Consider the following 14,542-nt stretch of genomic DNA (forward strand, 5'->3'; position numbering starts at 1 on the left):
CGCAGGGTACGCCCTCCGTCTCCTGGGTTCACCTGCTTCGATACACAGAGACACGGGACACTCTGTCGGCGTTAGAAGACTGGATTTATTTAGCTGCAGCTAGTACAGTTATCCTAGAAGTACACAAAGTAGGTTCTCAGGAGACTGCCACTTTACTCTGTGGCAAATCGGATTAAATACTATACAATATAGGATTATTAACAGAACACACGCCCCAAGCAAAGAAGAAAAGAGCCAATAGGGTAAGTGGAAAACAAAGCGGAACCAGTAAGAAGGGTTCGAAAACAGAAAGATCAGATGACTCGAAGAGTCCTCTCCTCCAACTGTGTTTGTCATCCCACCCCCGAACTTAATATATTAATAGATTACAACTGACTTGCAGGTGGTGAGATACGTTTGTGTGTATTGGAGGACGGGCATGACACAAGAGAATGCTAGCAGGAGACAGTGAAGGCCAGTCGATAAGATATGATCGGGAAAGAATAGTGTGAGCCTACAGATAGTTGAAACAGGGATTAGAAAAGCCAGACACGGATTAGTGTACTCGGCTAGTCCAAACACCAGCCTCGCAAACAAGGCCGATGACGTATTTTGACATCAAGCTACGGGAAAAGCAGAAAAGACTTCGTTTGCCGTGCTGCCTGAGTGGTGGCAACACAAAATGGCGGCGGGTTACAAAATAGCGGGTCAATTCGATTGTAATCGAAAATCGAAGTTCCTCAGACCCTCCTTTTGCCAGAACTCAGGCAAGATAGACTCACGTTAATCTGAGTCCACATCAATAGCCATGAGATCATCAAGCTGTTGTTGCAACATCATCCTTATGTTTTCTGTCACTTGAGGTTTGGGTCTTGAAATGCACATAGTGGCACAAAGATCACAGATAGCGGGACCACAGTGCATACAAAGACAACAAGAGAATATGATTGTCAAAATTACTCCAAGGAATGTCAATATTTTCCAGCCCCATTTGGACAATAATCGCCAAAACCATTCCGTTAAGGACCAATCTCCTTCGTCCTGATGAATAGACTCGGAGATTATATGCAACTTGGAAATAGCTTGGTATACTGGCGGAGCGTCATTAGGAATGAAAATACAACAGCTTGACCCGATCAATTTACATACTCCACCACGATCGGCAAGAATAAAGTCTAAGGCAACTCGATTTTGTAAGGTCATAAGACGATCCGCCTATAGTTCCGCCGTGATATTACTCAAGGCTCCTACAGTGATGTCTGTTGTAGTCTCCACAACACGGACCAGTTGCCTTATATTTCTGCTATTGGCCATTGGACCCCAGAAAGGAAGAAAACCCTTAAGGAAATCTCCTCCTTCTTGTCCTGTGGTGTCTTTGGAGTCAATAATTCCTCGGCTGAGACGGGTTCAGTGATAATTGGCAGAAGCAGTGTAAGTAGGGGGGAAGAAGAAAAGCTATGTAGCAGGTACCAGAGAAACCCGTTGGCAACCAGGTATAAGCTCTATCATGACAAATGAAATAGGTGCCTTGAGACGGTACTAGAGGAGGTGAGTTCAGAGAGGAATAAATGTATGTGTAGGAACAGTTACTTTTTGGTGCAGTGTCAGAAGAGCGATCGTTTATTTTTAAACAGAAATTACCTTGATGCGGTACAGTCCAGATTGGTGAGGATTTCTCCTTTCCCATTTTATTATTAAGACTCGACATGTATTGGGTGACGTTCCAATTAGTGTATGCTTTTCTCTCATCAATAGAAATCTTGCTATTCTCCATGATTTTAGCCATAACCACCATACCCTTAATCAAAGAACTATGACTAAAATCCGGATAATTAATTTGTGAAGCAACAGACCGTCTGAATTTACTTTGATATGCATTTGAGAAAATAACAAAGAATGCCCAAGTGGAACCTTCGTAGGAGAAAGGAAGAACTAGGAATGGTATTCCCTTTTCAGTAGTATGCGGCATAAGACCACATACCCAACAATCAGTTGTGTTAACCACTAATTGATGCTGGTGTAATAGTTGAACAAAAGAATTATTGCAATACTCGGTTCTTCTGACAAGTTCATGTGAAGGGAAAGTATGGAAAAGGTGTGGAGAGATAGTAGAAGAAGGCAAAGAAAAGGAAGGGGAGGTGTGTCTTGGCTGCAAAACATAAACTATCCAACCAATAATCGACAAAGCAATACATAATGATATTAAAACACATAGGGTTATACTGTAATGACTGTACATTACTTTACAAGATGCTTTCTTTGTTTCATTTCTTCTCTCTTCAATACTTGGTGTAGTTTCCATTTTCACTAGTGGATGCTCACGGCAATCTTCCTCAATCACTAAAATCATGATGCTCTACCGTCCTATGACACTGAAAGATCCTGCAGACCTATTGTCACTACTCAGGTCGTGACCTAGACTCCTACCGTGACCCTGCAACCTAAACAGAACACTACACAAGGAGAAGGGGAAACAAAGTCTTCAAATGTTCTTTGGTCGGGGCCTAAGATTGTAGTGATCCTTCCCAGGAACACTCTGATCTTGAAACAATGTTTTTGGTTCAGTCGTGTTTAAGCGACGGTGCAATGGAATGGCTTTCTGTAAAATGTTGTCGTCCTCTTTCTCAGACAAAGTCCCATTCAGGTGTGCATCGCTAAAGGGCATGAATCGTGGAACTGTTTCGCCTTCGCAGTCACCAACCCCTCTACGAACCCACTGATCGAAAGGCAAGGGCAAAGGTACTTTCTTGCAGTGCACACCGTGAATCCAATTTTTCTTTCCTTCAACTTTAATTGCTCTCCTCGTTGCTAACAGAACCATTCGGGGCTTCTGCCATCTGGGCTCCAAATTCTTCTTCCTCTGAAAATTGCGGATGCAGACCCAGTCACCTGGATGGATGGAGTGACCTGGATCTGTGGAAGCCTCCGGCAAAGTACTCCGAACCTGTCGATGAAGGACATGCAATTTAGTTGTAAGGTCATGCAAATAGTCAATCAACACTGGGTAGGGCAAATCTGAGACCTTTTTAGGACGAGGTATTCCCCATATGTTGGCCGGACAGCCAAACACCACTTCGTAAGGGCTAAGTCCCAGACGAGAGTGTACTGCAGTTCTGGTGGATAGCAAAGCTAACGGCAAAGCATCAGGCCAATTAAGTCCCGTACTTGCTTGAATTTTCGCTAACTTTAGTTTCAGGGTCCCATTGTAGCATTCTACTAAACCTGCTGATTGGGGATGATTTGCCGCATGGAACTTTTGCTTGATTCCAAGACCTGCACAAACTTTCTGCATGACTTGGCCAACAAATTCGCTCCCATTGTCGCTCCAGACAATGCGCGGCAATCCAAATCTGGAAAAGAATTCTTTAAGAAGGATTTTGGCTGTGGATAAAGCTGTGTTGTCTTTCAAAGGGTATGCTTTTATCCATCTCGAAAAGGCACATAGTACCACCAGAACATATTTGAGGTTGTTGCATCAATCCATTTGAATGTAATCGATTTGCAATACTTCAAATGGGTATGTCGGAGGAGCAAAGTGACCTGCTGGAGTGGGGGTTCCCTTTCTTGGATTATACATCAGACAGACAATACAATGCTTTACTACGTTGTCTGCACATTTAGGGATGTTCTCATTCCGCCAAACTGGAGCTAACAGTTTACAAATACCTTTTGCACTAAGGTGAGCTGGACCATGAGCCATAGTAACCACTGGGAGTACATAAGCATCTGGTAACAACCATCGTTGATGTTCGGACAATTCTACCCAACAACCCATCTCATCTAACATTCCCGTACTTTCTCTCCACTTGCTTATCTCTCTTTCTGTTGCCTCTTTCTGAATCGTTTTCACGCTTTCCACTGTATTCTCACACATTCCTCTCTCTCTGACCCAATTTGCAGGACCTGCCATATACATTCGACTCATTGAATCTTACGCTGTTTTCTTTGCTGTTTCATCAGCAAATGCATTTCCTCGTCCAACATCATCCGTTATCTTCTTGTGAGCACTACACTTCACTATCAATTTAGACAGGTAAAGTAAGAGACTCAAGGAGATCAGTTAGTAACTGACCATGTTGTATCTTAGTGCCATGTGAAGTTAGGTAACCCCTCTCTTTCCAGAGACGCCCAAAATTGAACGCGACACCAAAGGCATATTGACTGTCAGTGTACACGTTCACTCTTTTCCCTTTTGATAGTACACAAGCTCTCGTCAGTGCTATCAACTCTGCCGCTTGCGCTGAGTTGTGTCTAACACGCGCAGTTTCCACAATCGTATGTAAGGTAGTTACAGCATAGGCTGAAACCGTATCTCCATTAGGCATCTTAAAACAGGAACCATCTACCCATAAAGTCCCATCTCGATTCTCTAAAGGTGTCTCTCTCAAATCAATCCTTCCTTTTGTCTCTTCCTCAGTACAGAAGAAACAGTCATGTTGATCTTCAACACTCTCCTCATTAGGAAGGGGCAACAAGGTAGCTGGATTCAGAGTATTGCATCGTTTGATGTGTACGTGACTAGCCAATAGCGTCAGCTCGTAACCAGTTAAACGTGCACTCGTGAGATGCTGTGTCTTTGTTCTGTTTAGTAAGGTATCCACTGCATGTTGCACCATGACAATAAGAGTGTTATCTAACACTATCCCAGCGGACTGTCGAATAGAAATCGCTGCGGCTGCTGTGGCTTTGGGACAACTAGGCAATGCTTTAGCTACGGGATCTAACGTAGCCGAAAAATAAGCACATGGTCGCTGTCTATCTCCAAATCGCTGTGTTAAGTCTGATGATGCACAACCTTCTTTCTCATGAACATACAGCGTGAAAGGCTTAGTGTAATCTGGGGTACCTAGTACAGGAGCAGAACACAGAGCAGTACGTAAATCAGTGAAACTCTTTTGGCACTCATCAGTCCAAGGAAGGGGCTGAGGCGTATCTTTTAAAGTGAGTGCCAACAGAGATTTGGCGATCAAAGAGAAGTTAGGGATCCACTGTCTTCAATAAGAAGTGATTCCCAGAAAAGCACGTACTTCCCTTTGTGTGGATGGTACAGACATTCGCGCAATCACCTGAATTCGTTCTGGTGTCAATCGTCGTCCCTCCTTTGATAGGAGATGACCCAAGTAGGTAACCTCTCGACAAACATACTGTAGTTTGGAAGGTGAAACCTTGTGATTCAGCTTAAATAAGTGATGTAGCAGTGCAGCAGTGACATCTTTGCAGATATCTTCTGAGTCAGCGGCGACTAACAAGTCATCCATGTATTGGATAAGAGCAGCACCAGACGGCAAATGAAAAGTATAGGTTAAGAAAACGATGGAGGGTAGTGCCTTCTTAATTGGTCCACGTCAGTGGATAATCAATATCAGAGACATTGCTCGAATGAAGATCATCTGCGGTCCTCGGGAAAGTCGACTAGTGAAAGGAGCTGTCAGATGTAATTACATCTGACAGCTCCTTTCACTAGTCGACTTTCCCGAGGACCGAAGAGACGTCTTTTCTACTCTCACAGGAAGACTGTGTTGATTAATATTCACCGCCTTGAAAAAGCCCACGGCCATTGGGCCACTAGGGCGAAACACGTGTCGGCTTTTGTTTTTCTCTTCACAATTTGAAATTTTTGCGCTCCTTTGATAAAAAGATAAATAAAAACAACACAAATGATCTTCATTCGAGCAATGTCTCTGATATTGATTATCCACTGACGTGGACCAATTAAGAAGGCACTACCCTCCATCGTTTTCTTAACCTAAACTTTTCAATGGCTCTTGGGTGTAGCCATTTACAAGGACTGTGCCACATATAAAATTGGGCCCTAACAACTGCAGCGTCGCAAGTCCAGAACTTTCCACCCATACAGCAACCTAGGCAAATGAAAAGTATCAAGATGACATTTCAAAGCTTGGCTGTAAAGGGAGGGACTTTCACAGTACCCTTGGGGTGCGCGCTTAAACCGGAAGCTTCGGCCTCCAAGAGAAAAACCAAAAATGTCCCTACTCTCTTCTGCAATTGGAATACTGAAGAAGGCATTCTTTAGATCAATAACAGAGAACCAAGTCGCTGTGGAAGGTATCATAGTCAATAAGGCAGTGATATCTGGAACAACAGGAAATTGTGGAATCACAATTTTGTTTACTTCTCACAGGTCTATCACAAACCGGTACACAGGAGGCTGTGAAGGATCAGTACGTTTAAGAATAGGAAGAATAGGGCTATTGCATGTGTTGCCTCTCGTTTCTTCGACCACACCCTTCCGAATGAGATCATGAATGATTTCTAAAAGCGCCTTTTCACCTTCAGCAGAAATTCGATATTGTGGAATACGTGGTAATTCAACATTGGGCTTGAGAGTAACAACATAAGGCGGTATCTCAAGACAACCCACATCGTTCGGACCTGTGGCCCAAAGTACTGTCGGAAGAGACAGCAACTCAGGAGGAAACTGATCTTTAGACAGATACATTGGGGCGATCAACTTCTGACCTAGAGTGAGATGTACGCTTGAAGGAGAACAATATATTGTAGCATGCATCCTTTTCAATAGGTCTAGACCCAACAGATTCTCACCACAACCATTCGTTAACAGAAGGGAAGCTTCCAAGTCATAAGGACCAACTGAAATAAGCAAAGGACAAGAAACCGGGTTGCGAACAGGGGCGCCAGAAAATCCTACAGAAACATTCGTTAAGCCAGACAAAGGTGCGCCAGGGAGTTTAGAATGAATAATAGAACTTCTCATTGCTCCAGTATCTAGAAGAAATGGCTCTGATACACCCATTGTAGTGACGTTGACATAAGGGCCATTTTGATCTACTGGGATTGGCACAACTCCTCTACTTTGTCCGTGGCTGTCCTAGTTGGCATGAAGACTCTCATTTTCGCCTTCAACATAATGGTTCTCATTATAGTATTGAGTGGATCTCACATTTTGCTGATCAAAATAGTTCATGGAATTAGGAGAAGGATGGGCACGCTGTTCTTGAGTCAATATACCTCGACCTCTACCTCTGTTTGCTGACTGGAGGCCAGCACGACCTCATTACGCTGCAATAAAACCGGACAACAGTTTTTAAAATGACCTTCCTCCTTACAATAGGCACATTGATTAGGACCTAACAAAGGTCGTGAAGTGTATGGCTCAGGTTTCTGATACAATCTCTGAAACTGCGGTGGCTGTTGAGTTTGAAGCTGAACGTAACGTGGCGGATAAGCTTGCTGTAAGAGAACCTTTGTTTTTAGATCTTTTGTTTTCTTTTCTTGCTTTTCTTTTTCTTCTTTGTCCCTATTCTCATAATATTGTGCAGTAGCCAATATCTGGGCAGAAGAAGAAACAGCCCAAGAACTTTCTGAATCCTTTCATTTGTGTGACAGCTCGGGAAGGAAATTGAATACAAATTTGTCCACGAATAATCGCTGTCCACCCTCAGTAGCCATGTCCTGACCACTATGATCGATGAATGTCTCTTCGAACCGAGTAAAGAAATCAGAGACACTTTCATCTTTCTTTTGTTTACATGCGGCTAGCTTATCCCAATTCACTCTCAATGCAGGCATCATAGTTTTCATTAACGTAATGATTCTACCAGGAAGTTCCGAAATCAAAGCGTCAGGCTTTGCACCACCCACTTGGTCTCTATCTGTATTAGCTATGACATCCCAAGTAGCACCCAGTTCCTGTGCATGATCCTCTCTACGAATCGTAGCCCATATTGTCTGTGGAACTACATTACCCATTAGCATATCAATAACTGCCAGATTCATTATACATGCATCGATTGTCTGCTATAATTCTTTGTAATAACCTGCAGGGTTCTTACAAGGATCTGGTAGAGTCTGCTTAAGGGCCAAAACTTCAGATCTCTTCCACGGGACATGTACCCATATACACTGGAAGTGAGCAGGAATAAGAGGATTAGCACCTGCTGCTGGAACCTCTTCTTTCCATACTAGAGGAACCTCTCTCATAGGATAATTTTTCGATGTCAGTCTAACCGACGGATCAGAATCAGGAAAAATCTGAGAGAACAATAAGGTTCTATAAGAGATGAGTGTTCTTACAGCTTCCTCAACCTTGGAACCTACAATAAGTCCTCTTTCAAAATCAGTTTGGACATCTAATAAATCTTGTGAGATCGGACTCGAACTCACATCTTCCCATTCTTTGATGAGAATGTCGCACATTACATTGAAAACATACCTTTGTGTAGGTGCATTCCATTGCAAAAAGGTAGGCATAATATCAGACACACTATATTGTGGACCCTTCTTGATCCATCTTCGTGCAAGAGAATCTAGCTTCTCTCGTTCCTCGGAATCTGGGAACTGACTACGTTATTGTCTTCGAGCAAAAGCCGGAGACGCATTAAGAGCTCCAAAGAAAGGAGATAAAATACTGGTGACAGAATCTGTGAGACGCTTACGCATAGATGGTGAATTAGACATCAGAACTGGAGACAGAATATTAGGAGAATTATCAAGAGAAGAACTAGAAATTACAGGAGGAGCAGAAGGCAAAGGAGATGATGGCTGAGAAACTGGTAATACCGACAAGGGCGGTAGTACTGGAGAAGGCAGATGCTGAAGAGCCGGAACCGGCGGAGGTACTACCAGCAACTGAGCAGGCTGTAACGGCTGAGGCACATTAGCATTTTGCGCATAGGGCGGAGGCAACCTCAATAAATGAGACATTAGGGGATCTTCTTCTATATCTTTCTTGTTATCAGAAGGAGAAACAGGCAACACCGGATAGCATTTATCTATCGCCATACGATGTTGTCTTTCTGAGATTTCAGTCGCGTTGTCAATTTCATAATTCTTGAACTGTTGGGCAGCCTGTATAATCGTCATACCCTGTGCTTTCCTATCTCGTTTTGCTTGTTTAATTTCTTTCTGTTTGGCTTCCTTACGCCAAAGGCGGAGAGAGTCAAACATTGCTGGCCGGGCTTTTCTTTTGAATAAAACTGTTTCTAAATTATCTAGCACATCGGAATCAAAACTACCATTTTCTGGCCATTTAAGAACACCATCTTTCTTCGTGTATCGAGTCCATGTCTTGGTAAAGGCAATGGGGCCGATACCATGTTTCGAGTAGAGCTCATATGTGGGAGTTCCAACCGAAGGAATCGGACAAGAGTCCTCAAGTCGGGAGTCCCTATTACAATCAAGACAACAAATTCTTCCAAACTTAGTCAGACCAGACATTTCACAATGACTCTGGACTGTTCAAAAACTTCAAGGGAGTAAACTCAGTTTACGCAGCACAAATGCACTTACCCTCGGCTTTAGTCGTTGCAATGACTAAATCTAAGATACCTAAGGACATCAAAACAAAGAACCAAAGTTGTGGCTGCGACCCACGAAAATACTTAACTTAACTAAGGACGTCTTCTTCCACCAACAGAGGCCCGTCTATCGTCTCGCTTTACCATACATCACCAAAGGAATGGGCCAAAGCAGGGCAGCAGTCAGGGTAGCGGTCGCCAGTAGCCGTCAGGAAGCAGTAACCGCGCTGCAAAAGACCTTCGGACCACTTTCGACATACAGTGGTCGCTTAGTGTGGCTCGCGAACCCTCCGGAATTTTCTTGCGATGTTCCTCATGACCTTCGAGCAGAACCGGTACCACTGAAGCCGCCCTGCGTTGGGCGCCAATTGAAGAACCAGAATCTTTTGGGCCTGGCAGCGCAGGGTACGCCCTCTGTCTCCTGGGTTCACCTGCTTCGATACACAGAGACACGGGACACTCTGTCGGCGTTAGAAGATTGGATTTATTTAGCTGCAGCTAGTACAGTTATCCTAGAAGTATACAAAGTAGGTTCTCAGGAGACTGCCACTTTACTCTGTGGCGCATCGGATTAAATACTATACAATATAGGATTATTAACAGAACACACGCCCCAAGCAAAGAAGAAAAGAGCCAATAGGGTAAGTGGAAAACAAAGCGGAACCAGTAAGAAGGGTTCGAAAACAGAAAGATCAGATGACTCGAAGAGTCCTCTCCTCCAACTGTGTTTGTCATCCCACCCCCGAACTTAATATATTAATAGATTACAACTGACTTGCAGGTGGTGAGATACGTTTGTGTGTATTGGAGGACGGACATGACACAAGAGAATGCTAGCAGGAGACAGTGAAGGCCAGTCGATAAGATATGATCGGGAAAGAATAGTGTGAGCCTGCAGATAGTTGAAACAGGGATTAGAAAAGCCAGACACGGATTAGTGTACTCGGCTAGTCCAAACACCAGCCTCGCAAACAAGGCCGAGGACGTATTTTGACATCAAGCTACGGGAAAAGCAGAAAAGACTTCGTTCGCCGTGCTGCCTGAGTGGTGGCAACACAAAATGGCGGCGGGTTACAAAATGGCGGGTCGATTCGATCGTAATCGAAAATCGAAGTTCCTCACGTGGCGCCTACAGCACCCCGATACTAGGGACTACACTTTCTATTCTAACCCACACAATTCCTACACCAGGATAGACTACATACTTATCTCGGGAGCGCACACACATCTAACCGAACACTCTGAAATAGCGCCAAGATTAGTATCAGACCACTCATGTATCAGTCTAAAACAGAGCGGGCGCCATAACGAAGCCGTCCCCCGGAGGTGGTGATTTAACAACAAAGTTTTATCAGACCCTGAGAACACAAAAGAGATTGAGGAGGCCATAACTGACTACCTAAGCCATAACGATCTCCTGAGACTAGCGTCAAAACACTCTGGGATGCCCTAAAATCAACTGTCAGAGGCACAATAATTGGAATTAAATCAAATATAAACAAGAATACAAACCTGAGATTAAACCAACTCGAGCAGGAGATCAAGAGTTTAGAATCTGCCCATGCAAACGCTACACATGACAACAAGCTCCTAGCAAGATTAACACAAAACAAATATGAATATGACAAAATCCTGAGCGAGAGAGCAGGGCTGTGGTTTAACAAGTGCAAAACCCTTAATCTATGCGAAGCCAACAAAGCAGGGAAAATTCTTGCCTCCTACCTAAAACACAAACGCAGCCAGTTTGCGGTTTCATCTATCATAGCCTCAAACAACAAAACCCACACAAGACACAAAGACATCCTGAAGACATTCCAAGAGTTCTATTCAGAGCTCTACAAAAACGACCAGAACCTCAACCAAGAGGACTGTACAAAATACCTTGACAGAATCGTGCTTCCGAAGCTAAGCACCGAAGACACAATCAGGTTAGGTCAGGAAATTAGCTCCACTGAAATTGAAAGGGCAGTCAAATCACTGAAAAAAAATAAAGCCCCGGGGCCAGATGAGTACACAGCAAATTTCTACAAGACCTTCATAAACCAGCTCAAACCAACCATGAAAAAGGTCTATAACCAGGCTGCAGCTAAGGGGGAAGTTCCTCAATCCATGTCAGAAGCTAATATAATAATCATCCCAAAGGAGGGTAAAGACCACCTATCACCAAAAAACTACAGACCCATATCCCTCATCAATGTTGACTGTAAAATATATGCCAAGATCTTGGCAGTTAGACTAAATACGGTTCTCCCCAAAATAATAAGTAACTCCCAGGTCGGATGCCTGCGCAACCGATTGTCTAGGGACAACACCCGACTTCTCTGTCACATATTGGAACAAGTGTCCACTAAACCATAACCTGCAGTAGCTATAGCATTAGATGCCGAGAAGGCCTTTGATAAAGTCTCCTGGGCCTTCCTAGAGCGCTGCACGCAATCCTTCAACTTGGGGGAGGGATTCATACGGATGACTATGGACCTATATCGTGCTCCTTCAGCCTGTTTCATAGTTAATGGCACACTTTCTGGCCCATTTACACTGCAACAAGGAACCAGACATGGATGCCCACTGTTGCCAGCGCTATTCTTACTGGCCCTTGAACCCCTCATCCAGGATATAAAGCTAAACACTAGCATAAAAGGGGTTGATATCAATGGCGTCGAAATAAAATTAGCCATCTACGCATACGATATACTGATTGCAACGGAACAGCCGAAGTCCTCAATCGGAGCACTGATGACCACGATAGCAGAATACTCCAGACTATCAGGGTATAAGCTAACTTAAGTCAAATCTGAATGTAAACCACTAAACATTCACTGCATGAAAGACACTCTAGGGGACTCTGGGTTGACCTGGCAGATGGGGCATAATAAATACCTAGGCATATATTTCGGTAGCGACCTAATAAACACACTACACCACAATGAGAAGACAGTACTAGAAAAATGTAAGAAACTTCTGGACTCTTGGTCCCCAAAATTCATAACGTGGTGGGGAAGAATCGAAACCATCAAAATGATGATCACCCCAATGATTACCTATCTGATTAGTATGCTCCCACTCCTACTCACAGACGATTTCCACCGGAAAGTCGATATCATGTTCACCAAATTCCTCTGGCGCGGAAGAAGGCAAGGATAATCATTAGGAAACTAAGATTGGTTAAAAGCCAAGGAGGGGTAAACCTGGCAGACTTTAGGTTGTTTCAACTAGCCTTTCTAGAAAAATAGGGCTCATACTGGGTTTCCCCGCCGGCCGACTACATACAAGTATGGCTTCAGGTAGAAAAGGCCATATTGAACAATCTGAGCCCACTGGCCCTACTAACAGCAAATACATATCCCCACTCATCCAAAACTATCTTTAAAAACACAAAAATCGCACTACTAAAAGTAGACAAGAAGATGGAGGTTAGCATCAAAGGGTCTAAGATAGAATCACTTTGGGCTAATTTCAAGGTTAAGTACAAAGGGAAAAGCCTTACCTTCGATACCTGGATAGAGAAAGGTATTTACTACCCGTACCAACTCGAAAATGGGGAGTACCCCATTACATTCTCAGACCTCAAATCAAGACATCACCTAAACGATATCGAACTTTATAAGTTTCTGAAAATAAGAGCGGCCTTGTCTAAAATTAAACTATCTACCTCCCAACCCTCAATCTTCTGATATGTGTCAAACATTAACAAACTAGGACACCAAGTCTCACAGCTCTACAAACTCCTGCGCCCCAAAACCACCAAACTTAATGTAAAAACAGTCGCCTACTGGGACAAACAATCTAAAACTCCACTCACCGAACAGGAATGGTTAACACTATGGTCCTCGGCCTCGCGTAATAAGATTACCCCAGTACTAGCGCAAACTAAATTTTGGCTGCTTCACAAGGCATGTTGGACCCCAGTGCGACTATACTCATTAGGACTCAGGGAGGACGCATTCTGCTGGAACTGTAACAAGGGGAAGGGGGACCTAGCACACCTTATCTTCCAATGCCCAACACTCAAGGTATTTTGGGGGAAAATCTTTGGTTTCATTAACGATATGTTTGAGTGCACACTAGCAATGGAATTCTCCACCCTCACCTCGGCATTTATGCACACGAAATTGAGAACTGAACAAGATAAGGACCTTCTGGACCATTTACTGACAGCAGCTGTGAAAATGGTCCTAACCAACTGGAAAGACACAAGCAAGACTAACTACAAAGGCTGGATCAACTGGGTCACGCATCTCAGAGAAGCGGACAATATTGCGCTACAGTACTCAACCTGGAAATCATCCTCCAGAGGGATGTGGGAAGCTCTGGACACTTACCTAGACTCATATGAACCCCCATAAACCGCTAGGAGGCCCAAACAACGTATAGGTCATCGATCCAAAGCGTTGTTCCCTACTATAGCCCGGCTGGGCCTGCATGCGGGCTCTAACGTCCTGAAAGTGTGTCAGATGTAATGTATACTGTATAGCTGATGCCAAATGTAATGTGGAGCGACTGTGTCTCTCTCTGTGCCTGTCCTATACCTCACTCTTGTTCACCTCGCTCTGGGCATCCCCGCGCAGCCGATATTATCGCTGCCGCGGGCTACATTCTTGACGCCATTTCCCTGATCCCACAGGCCACGCCCACTGCTGTCAGGCCACGCCCCCGCCTCCCTTTTCGATATATAATGTGCATTTCCCGGCCGCGCAGCGGACGAGCGCAGCGGGCGCGCCGTCACTGCGCCGAAGGCACGCCTAAGGCAAGCCCGTCTGCGCCCGTCCGCGACCGGCCGGGACCAGGGGCCACGCACCCTGCTCCTGCTCCTGTCTACACCCCAGCTCAACTGCTGTCCTTTAATTCGATCCAGTCCATTGCCCCTTCCCTGCTTCAGCATATAGCCGCTCTGGGCATCTCTGCCCCTTCGCCCCCTTTGTCTGGTTCTGCTTCTCTTGCCCCCTTGCTATACGCTCCTTCTCCCCCTGCCCCACCTCCCCCTCCTCCACCCACTGTGGCTACTGCCTACCTTCTAAACACTTGATCAGCAGGCAGGCATCAGCTTGAGCTTTTCAATCTACTGGACACTGAAGCCCCTGATTTTCTGTTCCTTACAGAGACTTGGTTCTCAGCCGACTCCCTCCCCGATCTTTTATTCTCCCTCCCCGACTCTTACTACGCCCTTCGGGCGGACCGCCCTGATGGTAAAACCAGTGGGGGTGTGGCTATGATCACCCGCTCCAGTTTTCAGTTTCAGCCTCTTCCTCATCCTCCCATGCTTGGCGTTGATTTCTTAGTTGCCC

Source organism: Triturus cristatus, chromosome 4_2 (assembly GCF_964204655.1).
Source record: "Triturus cristatus chromosome 4_2, aTriCri1.1, whole genome shotgun sequence".
Lineage (NCBI taxonomy): Eukaryota > Metazoa > Chordata > Amphibia > Caudata > Salamandridae > Triturus > Triturus cristatus.